Source organism: Octopus sinensis, unplaced genomic scaffold (assembly GCF_006345805.1).
Source record: "Octopus sinensis unplaced genomic scaffold, ASM634580v1 Contig13580, whole genome shotgun sequence".
Classification (NCBI taxonomy): domain Eukaryota; kingdom Metazoa; phylum Mollusca; class Cephalopoda; order Octopoda; family Octopodidae; genus Octopus; species Octopus sinensis.
This window is the reverse complement of record NW_021833013.1, coordinates 70,001-87,467: the sequence shown is the minus strand read 5'-3', so window position 1 is coordinate 87,467 and position 17,467 is coordinate 70,001. Positions and strand designations below refer to the sequence as shown.

Here is a 17,467-nt window from a genome sequence, read left to right as displayed (position 1 = left end):
TGGATTCACAGATACGAATAAAGCTGGAGATGAAACTGTTCTTAACCTGACAATGATGTGTAAATCTCTGGACATTTCAATATAATCCACACAATATCATACACAACATGATTAACTCGGAAAGCTTATCCAAAGATGGGCTTTCATATAATCACACTGATAGACAGCATGTTGAGAGGATCGTTATTATTTGTTGCTAATTGAGATTAATAAAGATTGGTTAATGAATAAGCCCAATTAATGAAGGTAGGTTCATCTTAATTATCTTAATATAAGGACAATGTTTGGGTAGCAATGAGAAAGATGTGTTGTATGAAAAGGGGTTTGGCAGGTGAAGTGTGTTTTGTTTTGTGTCAGGTGAGGAGTTATAACTTGGTGTAGTTTATTATGAAGTATTGGGGGTTTAATGAGGTGGATTAGGTAATATTGGTGGGGGTGTTTAATGACATTGTGGTGACCCATCATTATCAGAATGATCCTCCACCCCTCCTTGGTCTATGAAATAATGACTGTTACTCTATTGACCCCAGGAGGAATGAAAAGTAAAAGAGACCTTCTTCAGGATGTCAGCTCTTTGAATATACATGGACTAAACAACAACATATTTTTGGGGAAAAGCTGGATAAGGATATGTTGTTGTTATTGCTGTTGTTGTAGGCAACAAAGTTTATAAAGAGAAAGGCAGATAATTGAAAATATTTCCATTGTAAAATTAAATTGGAATGAATGTTTATGTTTCATTTGTGCCATTCTACTTGGTTTATTTTGGGGAAGAAAAACCTACAAAACCCTCATATAATTATATAGACTTTAATCTAATTGTGTTTGTATTTATATACACATGCATACATATATATGAATGAATGTGTATAATATATAGACAAAGAAAGAAGATGCACATATGTATATTTATACATCCATACGTCTGTATGTATGTATGATCATCATCATTTTACCCCCACTTTCCAGAGAATATCTTGCCTGAAGTTACATTTTCTGGTTTCTATAAAAAAACCATCACTATTCTATTTCTCAACCAAGCTGATAATTCCACACAAATCTCCAAGAATATTTCTGAATTTACCAAATTATAACATAGATTATTCCTTCAAATACAATATTTAAATGTAATTTATAAAAATATATCAAAACTATAATCTTTTTAAATTTAATAGGATGTTTAACTTTTATAATGTCAGAATACAATTTATAAAGTTGAAATATTAAAATTATTTTTATAAAAATTATATTTGAAATGTAACAAATATATTTGTTTAAAATCAATTAAAATTATGGCTTCTGTTGATGAAAGTTAATTCTTATCTAGTCACCCTATAGTCAGACATTCTAGCCATGACCTCACCAATGTGTTATTATCTAATATGTTTTTAAGGGCATTTTTGGGGGGGACCTTGTTGTTGGTTTGTAATAGAGTTTATATTAAATGCAGACAATGTGAAATATTTCCCAGAAGCCATCCATCTGATAAATAATATCGAAGATGGTGAGAAAACATATTTAATGCATTGCACATTAAAATGTTGATGTAGGATAAAGATGTGCTGAGAGAGAAAATATATGTTGTCACCAAATTGTTTAATATTTAAACAATTCTTCTTGTTTGCTTCAAGATATAAAATAGAAATGAAATCACCAGAACAATTCCATTTATATACAAAGTTTAATATTAAAATCAAAATCAGTAAAAAAAAATATTTCATTGATTGAAAGAAGAAAAAGATCAATTACACAACGTAACAATTTTCAAAAAAATTTGTTAATTGTATTTTTTTTATTGTTTATCAATCTATTTTTTCTGCTGATTCCAAAAATGAAATTATTTTTTGTGTCTCATCAACAGTTAAAAAAATATGTCGACTTTCAATGTTATTATATATTCGGTATTGTTATAATGTTCCGCTAACTAATGTATGTCTAATTTTCCCTTTCAGACCAATTACTAAGTTGTGCTACTTTCAGGATGGCTTCTAGAATATGTAAAAATTCTCCAGATACATTTTGCTATGTGTGTGGTTATTATATTGGAAAAAAGCAGGTATTACATAAGATTGTGAAAGGTGCCAAATTGTGGATAGCGTACAGACGATTTCGGAATGCCCATGGGTAACTAGGACAAACCACGGGCCCCCACATGTGATATGTGGAAGCTGTCAGTCTACTCTAGAATGATGGTTAAGAGGTCCAGGAAGGTCAATGCCTTTTGCCATTCCAAGGGTATGGAGAGAGCCAAAGAACCATCACGATTACTGTTACTTTTGTATGATCTATGTGACAAAGTACAGAAAAGTGAAAAGAAGACAATCTCTTCAGTGTCCAGACATACCATCATCTAGAGCACCTGACAGTTTACGAGTACCACTACCACCAGAAAATATTTCATCTGAAGAGTCAACAAGTAGTAGAAGCCAAGAAATGGCGGAAGCTTTCGTACCATGAACGACTTCAGAGCCTCACCTTCCAAATCAGAGTGAGCTAGATGATTTAATCAGGGATCTGGGTCTTACTAAGTCAGGAGTTGAACTTGTTTCATCAAGGTTGAAGGAATGGATGGATCTACTGGGGGAAGACTGCAAGACATCTGTGAACTGGAAATGCCATGAAGTGAGGATCATGGTGAGAGATTTAATCAGGACGTCGCAACTATGGAACGAAGATACCAAGGACGATGGGATACTGCTATGATGGGAGATTATATATGGTCTCTAGTCAGAAGAGATGAAGGTATACACTCTAGAAAATCTCTATCGTCAAAGCACTTCTCATCTTAAGAAAAGAGTTATCAAGGCATTTACAGTGCAGAGTTTTATTGTTTCTTTTTGTTGTAATTAATATTATACTTCCTAAATACTTTTCAATAAATGAAAAATTACTAAATGTTGTGTAATTATCCTTACAATACTAGAATAGATTGAACTAACAAAGTGCTGTAGAGAAAAGTTACAAATATAACGAGCAAATATGAAATTAGGAATAAATAAATAACTATCGATGTTAGGTAAAAATGAATGTGATTTTTGAATTTAGTGGCAAAAAATGCTTATATGAACATTAAAAAATACAAATAAACAAAACATGTGTTACATTGTGTTAGTAGAGTCGTTAGAACGTTGGACTTAGACACAAACTTAATCAGGCTATAAATTTGTTTTTTACTTATTTTGCTTTCTTTCTTTTTATGGAAAAATCCGATCCTCAATATTGAAATTTGTATACGTATATAGCTACACACACACACTACCTTGTGGTATTTATACGAACTCTTTGTCTGCTGAGTTCAAATCCTGCCGAGATTAATTTTGATTTTTTATTATGCAAGGGTCGATAATTAAAATGCCAGTCTGAGGTGGTGGTCTGATGGATTTATATATTTGACAAGATGCCTTGTAGTATTTAATGTGGTTCTTTATGATCTGAGTTCAAATCCTTTTGTTGCCTCCCTGGGTTGCAGACTTAATCTTTCACCTTTTTCAACACCATCACCTGGCCCTTGAGATGCTTTTTAGGAGAGGATTTCTCTGTTGTATGCATTCATGTTAGGTCTCTTGTTTTGAGAATGTCTCTGGAAATATAAAGGACCATCGGCAGGGCCCTTCTCCCTTGCTAAGCTTTTAAAAGATTAAGTTTACAAAAAACTAATAATTTAACAGCCATAAAATTAATTTACAAATTTTAAATTTCACTTGAGAATTAGAAATCCACTGTAAACTACCTAAAATTGTGTATCCTTAGATGAACATATCCATTCCTCTAATTTCCATTAAATAGTTTTGACATAGTCATAACCAAACTATACTTTATTTTATATTCTAGAAATGAAAATTTTTACTTGTAATGTAACAGTGTAAAATCTTTGAAAAGTTTCTGGTCTAAAAAAATACTGCCTGAAAATAAAACAAATTCCAATATAAAAGTTTATGTTTGAAATAGTTCTAATGAAGCTTTAACGAAGTGTATTGGTAAATTGCGTATTAAATAAAATAATTACCTGGATTATTTGTGTTGAGGTGTTTATTCTAGCCTGAAGACTTTGTCTCTCTCAGAAATATCATGCAAAAGTGGCAATGGTTTGGCTAGTGTGCTGCACTTACAGCTATATTTATAATCTACCAGGAAGAAGTTTCTAGACACCTGGTGGGTGTTACCTTGTCATGGGTATGTATCTTGGTTTAAAAGTATGTGTCTGTTGTAGTGTATAGGTATGTGTGTGTATATGTTGGTGTGTTGTAGTATATGTTAGCCAGATTACATCGACACGCCTATCTCAGATTGCCACAGACTATATGAATGACACTCTCTCCCCACCTCCCGTCCAATTCTATATTCTTTCTTTCTCTCTTTACATCCTCTCCAACATGGCCACCACCACCACCTCCCATGCATTTCCATTCAAGTGTTTCATGTTTCTGAACCAATCATATTCACTTATTTTGCCTTCTTTCTTTATATGGAAAAATCCCATCCTCAACATTTAAATTTGTATACATACATATATAGCTACACACACACACACACACACACACACACATATTGTAATAAGTATATATACAAAGGTAAATATATATATGTATATATGTATATATATACATGTATATATATATATATGTGTGTGTGTGTGTATATATATACAACTATGTGTATATAAACATGTATGTATATATATGTGTGTGTGTATATATATATACGTGTATATATAAACGTATATACATGTGTGTGTAATATATATATACATATATATACATATATATACATATATATATACACACATATATATATATATATACACATATATATATATATATATATATATACACATATATATATATATATATATATATATACACACCACATATATATATATAATATAACATATATATATATATATATATATATATACACACACATATATATATATATATATATATATATATATATATATATATATATATGTATGTATGTATATTGGGTGAGCTGGCAGAATGTTGTACACCAGGCAAAATGCTTAGCAGTGTTTTCATCTGACTTTATGTTCTGAGTTCTAATCCCATGGAGATTCACATTCAGGGACGATGGCCACTGGGACTGATGCAATCAAAACTGTAACATTCCACAAATCTGCTGGCCTTGTGCCAAAATTTGAAGCCAATATATATATATATATATATATAATTGTGCACATATTTATACACAAAAGAGGTGACCTTTAACAGGACACCTTACGTGCTAGAGAGGGCAGTTAAAGCCCAAACCACAAGAATAATTTCAAAGGGAACTCGAGCAGGCTTCACCAGGCTCCAGTCTGATCTGGCAATGTTTCTACAGCTGGATGCCCTTCCTAACGCCAACCACTCCGAGAGTGTAGTGGGTGCTTTTTATGTGCCACAGGCACAAAAACATACATAAATGTATACTACATACGTATGTGACGGTGGCACGTAAAATGCATCATTCAAGCATGCTTGATGCCAGCACTGCCTCAGTGGCCTTGATGCCTGTGGCACATAAAAAGCACTGACTTCACTCTCGGAGTGGTTGGCATTAGGAATGGTATCCAACTGCAGAAACTTTGCCAGATGAGATTGGGGCCTGGTGCAGCCTTCTGGTTTGCCAGCCCTCAGTCAAACCGTCCAATTCATGCCAGCATGGAAGCAGACGTTAAAGACGATGACGATGATGATGATACATATATGTCTCTATGTATGTATGTGTTTGTAGCCCTCTTAGACATGCCAGAGGCCCCTCAGACAGCCATAGTTACCAGCTATGCTGACGATACAAAATTATCAGAGGCAATAAAAAAATCAAAGATGACATCTCAAGATTACAGCTGGGGCAAACGACTGAGAAAAGCTGCAAGACCATGGTGGTGCTCCAGCATGACCACAGCCACATGTGTAAAGAAACGTGTAAAAAAATAATATATCTGTGCGTGTGTGTATTATGAAACCGTATCAAAACTTTCCTGAGTCATTGACTCACACAGCACAAATTATCGACTAATAAGGCCGGTTTCCCTTATTCTGTCATATATATATTTCCCCCAATGAAGAGGAAGGTGGGCCATCGTTGGATTCCTTGTTTTTACTAGCGGAATAAATTGGGGGAAGTGGAATGAAGAGTGTTGCTCAAGAAAACAATCTATCACCCAATCCAGGAACTGAAACCTTAATCTTAGTATCATGAGTGCAACACACTAAAAATGTGCATCCACACACTTGCACAGACACACATACACAAACACACATGTACATGGGTATAAATATACACAAGTATACACCCTTATATATACATATATAATTAAACATATATATATACACATAAATACATACACACACACAGTTACATTAAATATATAGATGCATATACCCATATATATATATATATAAATATATATATATATATATATATATATACACAGACACACACACACATATATATATATATCAACCCCCTTGCTTGCGAAGACATGTTGGGGCAAGCGAAATCGAAATCGAATTGAACCAGCCAGGATCCCTGGTCTGGTGGTACGTAAAAAGCACTATCCGACTCGTGGCCAATGCCAGCACCGCCTCGACTGGCTTCCGTGCCGGTGGCACATAAAATACACCAATCCGATTGTGGATGTCTGCCAGCCCTGTCTGGCACCTGTGCAGGTGGCACGTAAAAAGCACCCACTACACTCACGGAGTGGTTGGCGTTATGAAGGGCATCCAGCTGTAGAAACATTGCCAGATAAGACTGGAGCCTGGTGCAGCCTTCTGGCTTCCCAGATCCCCGGTCGGACCGTCCAACCCATGCTAGCACGGAAAACGGACGTTAAACGATGATGATGATGATGATGATGATATATATATACATGCACAGTAATACTTTTCAAATTAAAATTTTCCAAGGCCACTTGTTGACTCAGTTTAAGCCAAACAAAAGCTTTCTAAGAAAGTGTTTTATGAGAATGCTTATCCAAGTGTAAATAACAACAATTAATAATTTTTACTTCCCATTCAGACACAAAATCTATTCAATCTATGTATCTATTTTGAGTTTTGGGATTTCCCAACATATACACTCATACACCCATTTATATACACCCACCGACATACATTTATATACATACATATATATATACATTCATGTATGTGTGTGTCACTGTTTGCCCTCCCATGCCCCCACAAACGGTTGACAACCGATGTTGGTGTATTTACATCCCCACACTTAGCAGTTCACCAAGAGAAACCGATAGAACAAGTCCTTGGCTTACGAAGAATATGTCCTGGGGTCCATTTCTCTGAACCTTTAAGGCAGTGCTCCAGCGTGGCCACATTCAGAAGATTGAAACAAGTAATAGAATAAAATTATACATAGGTGTAGGAGTGGCTGTGTGGTAAGTAACTTGTTTACCAGCCACATGGTTCCGGGTTCAGTCCCACTGCGTGGCACCTTGGGCAAGTGTCTTCTACTATAGCCTCAGGCCGACCAAAGCATTGTGAGTGGATTTGGTAGACGGAAACTGAAAGAAGCCCGTCGTATATATGTATATATATTTGTGTGTGTGTGTGTGTGTCCCCAACATCGCTTGACAACCGATGCTGGTGTGTCTACGTAACTTAGCGGTTCGGCAAAAGAGACCGATAGAATAAGTACTGGGCTTACAAAGAAAAAGTTCTGGTGTCGATTTGCTCGACTATAGGCAGTGCTCCAGTGTGGCCACAGTCAAATGATTGAAACAAGTAAAAGAGTAAAGAATATACAAACAGGTGTGTGTGTGTGTATGTATCCATGTATAAACATGCATATGGATAAATACATATATATGTGTGTGTATATATAGACATACATGGGTGTATATATGTAAGGAAGTGTGTGTATATATATATATTTTTCTACACACACATACGCATACATATATACACATAAACATATGCATACATGCACACACACACACACTCACATACATTCATTGATATTATGCCTTTGGCTGATCAGAAAATTGTGATCCTTTTGTTAGAAGAAAAATGAAGAAAACCCCTCATATATATATATATATATATATATATATATATAATATAAATTTATAAATGAGGGTGAAAAATCGATATTAATTTAATAATACCATTAATTTAACACCGAGTGGCTTAGCACAAAAGACTACGGAGAAAATACAAATTTATACATAAATTATTAGAGAGTTAACCACTATGTGGTTGCTTCGGAGCTATTTTTAGCACTAAAGTTATCCACATAGTGGTTAACTCTCTAATAATTTATGTATATATATATATAATATATATATATACATATATATATACATATATATGACGAGTTTCTTTCAGTTTCCGCCTACCAAATCCACTCACAAGGCATTGGTCGGTCTGAGGCTATAGCAGAAGACACTTGCCCAAGGTGCCACGCAGTGGGACAGAACACAGAACTATGTGGTTGGTAAGCAAGCTACTTACCACACAGCCACTCCAGTGCCTATAAAATGAAAACACCATTAAACATTTTGGCTGGCATACAAACGCTTCTGCCAGCTCGTATATATATAATATATATATATATATATATATATACATATATATATATATGTGTGTATGTATGCATGTATGTATATCAGTAGTTCCCAATGCTTCAGCACTTGCGACCCCTTACCCAAAAGCTTGAAGCCCATGCGACCCCCGACTATCAACAGCTTGATTTACATTTTCATTAATTAATATTATCCTAATCCACTTCCAGCAAGGCTATGTGACCCTGCTACCAAGGTTTGACGACCCCTCAGCGGTCGGCAAGGATGGGTTGGGAATTCCTGATATATATATACATATATATACATATATACATATATATATACATATATATATATATATATACATATATATATATATATATATATATATACATATATATATATATATATACACACATATATATATACACATATATATATATACATATATATATATACACATATATATATATATACACATATATATATATATACACATCATCATCATCATCATCATTTAACGTCCGCTTTCCATGCTAGCATGGGTAGCGGACGTTAAATGATGATGATGATGATGTGTATATATATATATATATATACACATATATATATATATAATACATATATATATATATATACATATATATATAAACTTAGATAAACTTAGATGTGTTTCGACCAATGATTGGTCCAGACCATGTCTAACTTAATAGCACCACCTGATAGGATTATTTGAATCCTGTTTAAGTCAAGTTTTGCTTATGGTCAATTCAAGTAGTGAGTTTTTGTTGGGTGAGTTGTATCCAATTATGGGTGGCTTATCTGGTATTCTTTGAAGGAATCTATCCAGACTCCCCTTTACCTCATATATTTACTCAGTTATCCGATTGAGCAAAACAGAACAATAATAATGATTTCTAGCATAGGTACAAGGCCTGAAATTTTGGTTTAGGGGTCTAGTTGGTATCACCGACCCCAGTACTTGACTGGTTACTATTTCGTCGATCCAGAAAGGAGCAAAAGGCAAAGTTGACCTCGGCGGGATTTGAACTCAGAACGTAGAGATTCACTACATGTTGCTATGCAGTTTACATGGCGTGCTAATGATTCTGCTAACTCGCCGACGATGTCCTCCTTTTCCCAAAGAATCAAATCCCATTTGCTCGCCACAAATCCTCTGTCAAAATCCAATATGGAACTTCCAACAGCTACATTATCCCACTGGTAGAGGATCGCCAGGGCTCGACCATATTCCAGCTGTTTCGGCCTCCGATTGAGAGAAACTGGGGGGAAACAGCGACCACACATGTTCACCGTCAAGGAATCGATAGAGAGAGGTCGCAGCCTCAGTGCATACCTGCTTGTAATCAGCTACAGCATGTCCAGTTGTTCGTTGAGCAGGTGTTGACAGCAAATGCAGCGCTTGGCCAGTGGAATGCATCCGTCGCACAGAGAGCGGAATGGCAAGCGCTCCAGGCCGGTTAGACTTGAAATGAGGCGAGGCACAACGGTCAGGCAGTAATATATGATGGAGCTAATGTAAGTGTTCGCCAAATCCGCCTGACCAGTTAAGGATTATTTTTTTCTCAGCCTTTTTACTAGACTTCAAGGCACTTGGCTACTGTTTCTAGCACAGGTAGGTAGGAACCGATGGAGGGTACACGCATCCTTGTTTCCCGGCCCTCAACATTTAGGATAGGAATAAACAAAAGAAGCCCCGGAATAACATGTTTGTTAAGAGACGGAAAGGCAGTTTGTTTTATATGAGAAACAATGCAATTCTGTGGGTATTTAGTTGTTGTTTCTAGCATGATGTGAGTCTACTTATAGGATAATATTTTATAATTAATTCTAAAAGTGTCCTTCATATTTATACACATAAACACTACACGGAAATTGAAAGGTTCTTGTTTGTTATGTCTACCATTATGTGAGACCCCACCTGTAGTACAATATTCTTACAGATGCTTCGTCCTCAAGTGTCCTTCAATTTTTATACACATCACATCACAGATTTAAGGCCATGTGGTTGCTATTTCTCGCAATATGTGGGACCATATATTGTTCATTATATTTTAGAAATGGTTAAGTGTCCTATTTGCATACGAGAAATCGAAACCAATTTGAAGGCTCTTGCTTAATGTAGTCTAGCATGAAGAATGACCATATATGGCACAAATTCTTAAGGTGTCCTTCCAATTTGTATAAAAATCAACGCAAATTTCAGGGTAGTTGACTGCTATTCCTAGCGTGATGCAAAATCACATGTAGCAAATTTCTTTCCGTAAATCTTTCTTAAATTCTTGTTCAATACCCACAGTATTTAATTATATGAATTATGAACTACAAAATTAATTAATTTTCTAAACAAAACAAGAACAAAGATCATTTTTCTCTCTGTCTCCCTTTTTCCTTTCTTTATCCCTTTTTTTCTTCTCTTTTCTTTCTCCCTCTTACCTTCTCTCATCCCTTTGGTGTTGCAGTGCTTGGCTCCGTTTGCTGAAGAAGCGCTCATCCTGTTGAGCAACAACAAAAAAAAAAGGCATCAACAGAAGATATGACATCATCATCACTGCGATACTGGTTCCCAGCCAAATGTTATTTCATGTTGGGGATCAGATGGGGCCAAATCAGGAGAATAGGGAGGGCGATTAACCTGTTCAAAGCCACAGTCACGCACGGCAACCATAGAAACGAAGGACTTGTGTGCTGGAGCATTGTCTTGATGAAACAATTCCCCATTCTTCAGTTTTCCTTGGCATTTGGTCTTGAGAGCATTCCACAACTGCTTTAGGGAGGTGGCAAAGCACTCTCCGTTGGTGGTTTTGGCCCTTTTTGAGATGGTCAATATATATCACAAAACAGTGAGGCCATCGCCTTTCATGTTGGTGAAACGACCTTGTCCTTCTTTGGAGCAGGTGAGGCTGGGTTTCCAATGCATGGACTGTCCCTTTGTTCCTGGCTCAAAGTGATGAACCCATCACCCATCCTGGGTTAGGAAACGTTGAAGAAAACCAGCAGGGTTCCTGGTCACCCCTACAAAAATATTCTTCTAGGAGTGGCTGTGTGGTAAGTAGCTTGCTAACCAACCACACGGTTCCGGGTTCAGTCCCACTGCGTGGTACCTTAGGCAAGTGTCTTCTGCTATAGCCCCAGACCGACCAATGCCTTGTGAGTGGATCTGGTAGACGGAAACTGAAAGAAGCCTGTCGTATATATATATATATATATGTGTGTCTGTGTGTGTGTGTCTGTGTTTGTCCCCCTAGCATTGCTTGACAACCGATGCTGGTGAGTTTACGTCCCCGTCACTTAGCGGTTCGGCAAAAAGAGACCGATAGAACAAGTACTGGGCTTACAAAGATTAAGTCCCGGGGTCGATTTGCTCGACTAAAGGTGGTGCTCCAGCATGGCCGCAGTCAAATGACTGAAACAAGTAAAAGAGTAAAAGAGAGAGAGAGATGCTTCGTAATGCATCCTTCAGTGTTTATATGAAAAGCAGTACAAATTTCAAGATCATTAGCTTCTCTTTCTAGCATGTAGGGACAAACCCTAGAGGTCAATTTCCATTTAAAATACTTCAGTTTTTATTAGAAGAAAGTGAATATGAAGTCATTTGGTTTCTGTTTCAAGCATTCTTATTAATGCTTCGTGGCGTGTCCTTCAATCTGGCTGTTGTCTCTAGCATGATATAAAACCACCAGTAGGATTATACATTTACTGATTCCTACTAGACTGATGGTACCAGGATGTTATTTCTAGCATCACGTGGAACCACCTGTGGAAAATATATTTTATAGGTGTTTCATAAACTGTCCTTCAATGTTATATGAAGGACAATGCAAATTTCGAGACACTTGGCTGTTACTGCTTGCCTTCAGGGCAGCCTCTTACAAATGCAATTCAAAGTGTGAGACAAAAGGAATTCTTTTACTTGTTTCAGTCATTTGACTGTGGCCATGCTGGAGCACTGCTTTTTAGTGGAACAAATTGACTCCAGAGCTTATTTTTTGTAACCCTAGTAGTTATTCTATTGGTCCCTTTTACCAAACCACAAAAGTTACGGGAACGTAAACACACCAACATCGGTCATCAAGCGATGGTGGGTGGACAAAGACAGATACACAAATACATACATAAACACATACATGCATGCATGCATACTTACATACATACATACATACATACATACTTACATCATACATACATACATACATATACTCTTTATATAAATAGAATCTTTACCAATTTACATATATATACAAATTTTGAAAATGAATCCTGATATATTGTTAATTCTAAATAGCCCATTGTTAGATTGGCAATTGTCGGGGCTGTCCTGGTCCCCATGGCTGTTCCAGACTTTTGGCGATAAACAATGGCGTCAAACATGAAATAGTTGTTTTGAAGGATGAATTTTATTCATTCAATTGTGAAATCTTTGTTGAAAAGATTTTTGGATGACTTCATCCTCTGGAATGAAAACATAGATAAACTCCTGGAGTTCAAATGTCTCCTTAATAGCATTAACACGAACAAACAATTTCCAGTGGAATACAACCAAGAAATCCCATTTGTAGACATACTGGTTAAAAGAAAAAACAGAAACGAACATTTTTCACAAAACCACAGACACTAAGCAATACCTGTTATTTCGGTCATGACACCTGAGACATATCAAAACAAATATCCCCTTCAACCTTGCAAGAAGGATTTGAAGCATAGTGTCTGAAAAAAATACCAGAGATCTAAGATTGCAAGAGCTTAAAAACGTGCTCCAGGACAGACATTACCCAATTCAACTCGTAAATAAAGGGATTAACCCTTTCGTTACTGTATTTTTTTTTTAGATGCTCTGTGTTTCTTCCAATTATTTTAAATATAAGAAAGAATTTAGTAAAATAACTTAGTTATCATTAAGCTAGTGTTAGGAACATAAATTGTGACTAAGGTTTGGTGGAAGATTTGAATTCAAAACTTATGAAAACAAGACATTTATACTAAAGAGCCAGAGCCAGTTTCAGCCGGGTTGGTAACGAAAGGGTTAAACATTAAGAAACTTTGCAAACAAGGACACACCTACTCTGAAAACACTATTTCATGTCTCCACATTCAACCCCCGACATAAAGAAGCATTTCACATCATTGTCAAAAATCTCCCAATACTCCATAAGGATTCCAAACTGAAGGAAATTCTTTGTACACATAAAATCATTAAAAAGCAGTAAACAGTAGTAAAGGCAATTATTAAAGAAGATCCTAGCAAAAAGAAAAACAGATGCAAGAGTAAAAAAAAAATTTGGTCGCCCTAAATGTGGAACATGTCCCAATCTTTTGGAAGATTTTGAATTCCATTTTAGACAAGGGCAACAATTCAAAATTAAATTCAATTGCACTTGTGCTTCTGAAAACCTCATTTATGTAATTAAATGTTCTGGCTGCCATAAAAACTATATAGGGTCAACAGGAATGTCTATCGGACAGAGATGTACAGTCCACAGACAACAGATATCTTCTCCACAATATCGCCAGATATATTTCAATGAACATATTGACAGAACAACTTCAACCATAATTCCTAATCTTCCCATTATATCAGTTTGCTGTTTGGATCTCAACATAAGTGTGAATGAATAAAGAGGCCTCATTTATCGAAAAATATAAGCCAGAATTAAATATAAACCCATATTGAAAAGTAGAGATTTACTCTATTTATGGAAAGATAGACGCCAGATCCAAATACAAATCAATATTAAAAACTACAGATTTACTTCCCCTTTACTGAAAAACACCTTAGTTACCAATTATCCCCCCTAGCAAACAAAATCTCTAACCCCAAATTGCATCCAACACTCAAACTTTGTAAAGTGTTAGCAAAACCGGTTATTATTATGTTGGAAGAAAACATACCTTATTTTGTATAATATTTTATAATAGCATTGCTATGATGATTCTAATATATTCTTTAGTCTTGTAAAACAAACCTTCTAAGTTTTTTTCATCTTATTTCTTTCCTGTGCATATATATATATATATATACATATATATATATACATATACATATATATACATATCATCATCATCGTTTAATGTCTGTTCTCCATGCTAGCATGGGTTGGACGGTTCGACCGGGGATCTGGGAAGCCAGAAGGCTGCACCAGGCTCCAGTTTTATATATATATATATATATATATACATATATATAAATACATATATATATACATATACATATATATAAATACATAAATATATACATATTATATATATATATGTACACATATATATATATACACTTATATATATATATACACATACACATATATACACATACATATATATACATATATATATATACACACACATATATATACATATCATCATCATCATCGTTTAGCGATGATGATGATGATGATGATATGTATATATATATGTGTGTATATATATATGTATATATATGTATGTGTATGTATATATAAGTGTATATATATACATATATCATCATCATCATCATCATCATCATCGTTTAACGTCCGTTTTCCGCGCTAGCACGGGTTGGACGGTTTCGACTGGGGTCTGGGGAGCTAGGGACTGCCCCAGGCTCCAGTCTAGTCTGGCAGTGTTTCTACAGCTGGATGCCCTTCCTAACGCCAACCACTCCGCGAGTGTAGTGGGTGTTTTTACGTGCCACCTGCACAGGTGCCAGAGGGGTCTGGCATCGGCCACGTTCGGATGGTGCTTTTTATGTGGGGGGGAGAAATATAGGGGAGCACCAGTGGGGAGGGGTGGTTCAGAGAAATGATGACAGGTTCTAGGCAAGTAGAACGTAGGATATCAAGAGAGGGTTAATGCATGGTGAAATAGCGTATTGAAGAGGGGGGTTCGAAGAGTAGACACCTATAATGGTGGTGGGAGAAGCGACATCCGGTATAGATGGAGCAAAAATATAGAGATATCCGGTATTGGTGGTGGGGGTGGGCAGGGCGGGTGCACCGGGAATATGACGGGCTGGCTTAAAAATGCTCTTAGCAAAGGAAGAGGGGGGATGGCAGACAACGTAAAAGAGGGAGAGAGAGAAGGGAAATAGTGGAACCCCGCGAAAATGGGCCGCCATTGAAAAAACCCTGTATGGAGAAATAATATGCAATACAAGGCGAAGCTGAAAATAGTAATAATACTAATACTAATAATAATAGTAATAATAATAATAGTAATAATAATAATAGTAAGCAAATTTTCGACCGAGGATCAAAGGGACAATACTAATACTAATAATAATAGTAAAATAATAAATAATAAACAGCTCAACAACATTAGATTAGAAAGACTCTTATCTTGGGAACATTTCGTTCTTCGGCCTGACACGGGAATATGACGGGACATATATATACACATACATATACACATATATATACATATATATATATACATATTCATATATATATACATATATATATATACATATTCATATATATATACATATATATATATATACATATTCATATATATATACATATATATATATACATATTCATATATATATACATATATATATATACATATTCATATATATATACATATATATATACATAAATATATATACATATATATATATATAATATATATATATATATATATATAATCAAATGAAATCAAAAAAAATCAAATCAAATCAAATCAAAACAAATCAAAATAGATGAACATTAATGGAATTGTATCCTTGTGGTACCAGTGCCGGTGGCACACAAGAAAACCATCCGAACGTGGCCGTAGCCAGTACCGCACCGACTGGCCTCCGTGCTGTGGGCACGTAACAAACACCATCCGATCGTGGCCGTTCGCCAATCTCATCTGGCACCTGTGTCGGTGGCACATAAAAACACCATCCGAAGACCCGGCAAGACTAGTCAGGCCATAACCTGTGGCCCCTACCTGGGACGTAGTCAGTCCACCTGTGCATACCTTCCTTCTTGTGACACTTGTGAAGACCTGTTGAGGCAAGTGAAAATCAAAACAAATCAAAATAGATGAACATCAATGGAATTTATATCTTTGTGGTACCAGTGCCGGTGGCACGTGGCACACAAGAAAACCATCCGAACGTGGCCGTAGCCAGTACCGCATCGACTGGCCTCCATGCTGTGGGCACGTAAGAAACACCATCCGATCGTGGCCGTTTGCCAGCCTCATCTGGCACCTGTGTCGGTGGCACATAAAAAACACCATCGAGCGTGGCCGTCTGCCAGCCTCGTCTGGCACCTGTGTCGGTGGCACATAAAAACACCATCCGAGCGTGGCCGTTTGCCAGCCTCGTCTGGCACCTGTGTCGGTGGCACATAAAATCACCCACTACACTCTCGGAGTGGTTGGCGTTAGGAAGGGCATCCAGCTGTAGAAACACTGCCAGATCTGACTGGACTGGTGCAGCTTTCGGGCTCCCCAGACCCCAGTTGAACCGTCCAACCCATGCTAGCATGGAAAGCGGACGTTAAATGATGATGATGATGATGATGATGATATATACATATATACATATACATATATATATATATATATGTGTATATATATATAGGCTGGTATGCATGGGCGACTGCTGGTCTTCCATAAACAACCTTGCCCGGACTTGTGTCTAGGAGGGTAACTTTCTAGGTGCAATCCATGGTCATTCATGACCGAAGGGGGTCTCTACCCCCTTTTATATATATATATATATATATATATATATATATACGGTAAGAAATAATTTTTGCCTCTTTTTATGGAACAAAAGGGTTTACAAGACTGCCAAAAAGAAGTTCTCAAATGTAATTAAGACAGAGATAAGAAACATTGATCAGAGAACAGACATCAAATTTGAGTCAACGACTTTATGCATAACACCAGACCTCCAAACATTTGATCGCATATAAATATTATCAGAGAAGAAAAAGAAAGAAAAGAAAAAAA

The 17,467-nt window shown here is 36.1% G+C and overlaps 1 long non-coding RNA gene across 1 annotated transcript in view; it reads left to right on the top strand.

The window, feature by feature from the left end:
* Positions 1 to 335: 335 nt before the first annotated feature.
* LOC118761440 overlaps positions 336 to 17,467 on the top strand; it is a 17,559-nt gene continuing 427 nt past the window's right edge. Inside the window, exons 1-2 of the long non-coding RNA XR_004997379.1 lie at positions 336 to 420; positions 4,132 to 4,137. This is a non-coding gene — a long non-coding RNA (uncharacterized LOC118761440). The remainder of the gene's footprint in view (positions 421 to 4,131; positions 4,138 to 17,467) is intronic.